This window comes from Myodes glareolus, chromosome 1 (genome assembly GCF_982192425.1).
Source record: "Myodes glareolus chromosome 1, mMyoGla1.1, whole genome shotgun sequence".
In the NCBI taxonomy this organism is placed as follows: domain Eukaryota; kingdom Metazoa; phylum Chordata; class Mammalia; order Rodentia; family Cricetidae; genus Myodes; species Myodes glareolus.
In genome coordinates this window covers 49,578,537-49,581,426 of record NC_142026.1, presented here as the reverse complement: position 1 = coordinate 49,581,426, position 2,890 = coordinate 49,578,537, and the positions used below count along the sequence as shown (strand labels likewise).

Genomic DNA, 2,890 nt, shown 5'->3' with positions numbered 1-2,890 from the left:
TATGTTCCCATATTTGGCCATTTCTTCTTCCTAAGGCTGACTACCAAAGTCCAGCTAGCAAAGTGTTAAAAGTCCAGCAATCAAAATCCCCCTTTGGTTCACCCAATTAACACACCCAATCAAAACATACCACTGCGTCCTAGCCCATTCTATTCCTGACCTCCCCTATTCCTCTTCTGAAAAATTACACCTGCAAAGGTCATTTGCTGTGGTTTACCTGCCTGAGTCAGAAAGAAGCCACTTTAACTTTTCTTTCCTACTTAATAATGATATCTCTGAAAAAAAAAAGCAAAAACGTATGTTTGTGCCTAACCAGAGATCCGAAGGAGACCCAGGATGTGCAGGTGTGCGTGTGGGGGGGTCTCCTTCACTGTACAATACTTCTCTCTGTTAAAATGCTGTTTTAACTAGACATCACCATGTTCTCTACAGCACAGTTAATACTCCAAATACAAATTAATTAATTAATTAATTAATTCAGGGTCTTTTCATGCAAAGCCCATGGAAAACTAACACAAGATTCATGATGAAGTATTTTGTATTCTAAGTGTAAAGCATAACAGGCTAACTCACAAGGTTCATATTTAGCAATTACTTACTAACAAAATGCCAGGGAGGCTTAGGTAGTTAAAAAAAACCTTGCTGCTCCTGCAGAGGATTGGAGTCTGGATCCCCACACCCAAATCAGCACCCAAACCCATATGTCTGAGTTTTAAGGACTCGGACGCCCTCTTCTGGCCTCCACAGGCATCTGAATGCACAGTATGCACATGCATGCACACTCCCAAGCAGACACACATACACACATGCATAGTGTGTACATGCATGCATACTCTCAGGAAGACACGCATGCACATAACATGATCTTTGCAAAGTGAAAAGAAGGAAGAAAACAGCCATAGCAACTGTGGCTAGGAGGTGCATTTGGGTTTCGCACAAGTGACTCATAGGTTATGCTGTTTATTATTTGAGACAGGGTCTAACCCTTCTGAAATGCACTCTGTAGACCAGGCTAACCTCAAACATACAGAGATCTACCTGCCTCTGCCTCCAGAGTGCTGGGATTAAAGATGTGTGCCATTATGCCCAGTTGTTGGTCTTTAGAAACAGGGTCTCTTTGTGTTAACAAGCTGGCCTCTGACTTCTGGGGGCAAGTGATTCCCCTCCCCTTCCTTACTCTTAGGTAATTAGCTGAAACTAATTATAGTTGTTTATCAGAAGGCACTTACAAGTTTTCTAGTTTGGTGATGTGGGATTCCCCTCTGCATGCTGTGAATATGTTTTATTACCATTGGTTAATAAAGAAGCTGCTTTGGCTTGTGGCAGGGCAGAATAAAGCTAGGCAGGAAAACTAAACTCAATTCAGGGAGAAAGAAGGCGGAGTCAGAGAGACACCACGCAGCAGCCGAAGGAGAAGGATGCTAGAACCTGACTGGTAAGCCATGTATCGTGGTGATACACAGGTTAACATAAATGGGTTAATTTAAGATGTAAAAGCTAGGGTGCCGACTGGGCCGCTTACTGAAGCTGGTGCTGCTGTGCGGGGCTCTGGCTGCTCCAGGCCTTGCAGGCACCATGTGTGCATCCCGTGATGATTGGCGCTGTTTGTGCTCCATGCACGAATTCTCAGCCAGGGACATCGACGGGTACATGATTTGCCTGGATAAGTACAAGGGTTTCGTGTGTATCGTCACCAACGTGGCCTCGCAATGAGGCAAAACTGACGTAAACTACACTCAGCTAGTCAATCTGCATGCCCAATATGTACGGTTTACGAATCCTGGCCTTCCCCTGCAACCAGTTTGGGAAGCAGGAGCCAGGAAGTAATCGAGAAATCAAGGAGTTTGCAGCCAGCTACAGTGTCAAGTTTGACATGTACAGCAAGATCTGTGTAAATGGGGACGATGCCCACCCACTGTGAAAATGGATGAAAGTCCAGCCCAAGGGCCGGGGCATGCTGGGAAATGCCATTAAATGGAACTTTATCAAGTTTCTCGTCGATAAGAATGGCTGTGTGATGAAGCGCTATGGTCCCATGGAGGAGCCCCTGGTGATAGAGAAAGACGTGCCGTGCTATCTCTAGCCCTACAAGTGTGTGCCCCCACCAAGCCCCCCTGCCCTGTGACCCCTGGAGCCTTCCACCCTGGCACTCATGATGGCCTGCCTGCAAACCAGCCTGCTGGTGGGGCAGTCCTGAGGACCTGGCGTGCACCCCTGCCCGGAGGAAGGGCCGGAGGCCTGTGGCCCGGGCTCAAGCTTCACCTTGGCTGCCTTGTGGGAATAAAATGTTGAAACGTGAAAAAAAAATGTAAAAGCTAGCTAGGAATACACAGAAGCCACTGACTAAACAGTGTTGTAATTAATATAGTTTCTGTGTGATTATTTGTGTCTGGGCAGCTGAGAATGAAAATACAGTCTCCATTTACAGTTTGGGTTTTTGTTTTTGCTGTGTTTGTTTGCTTGCTTGTGGTGTTTTAGGTAAAGTCTTGCCAGGTAGCTAACCTCTGTTGATCACTGAATAGTCAAAGTCCAGGTTGGCTTCCAATCTTCTCTGGGACAGAATTACAGGCATGAGTTGTTTTTATAGTCTTATTTAAATTATTACACTGGATTGTCTATGCAGAAATTTACCCCCAACCCCAGTTCAGTGAGAATTCACTCCATACACTCAGGAAAAATAAAGGGGTAAAAACTCTTTAATGATAGCTGGAGTTCAGCTCTGGCTAATGTGCAGAGGAGCTGGGTGGGAACAGAAGATTTTGTTAACTTATATACACTTTGGGTTTAGGAATTCTACAAATGCTGCCATCCTTGAGTCTTTTTCAGGTCTTGCCCCCAGGTAACACTGAACAATTTAGACAGAGACAGGAGACTGTAAATCTGGCCAGTT

The 2,890-nt window shown here is 45.3% G+C and overlaps 1 pseudogene; it reads left to right on the top strand.

Annotated features, from left to right (window-relative positions):
- The first annotated feature begins 1,546 nt into the window (after positions 1-1,546).
- LOC125405466 (phospholipid hydroperoxide glutathione peroxidase GPX4 pseudogene) lies at positions 1,547-2,285 on the top strand (annotated as a pseudogene).
- The last annotated feature ends 605 nt before the right edge of the window (positions 2,286-2,890 follow it).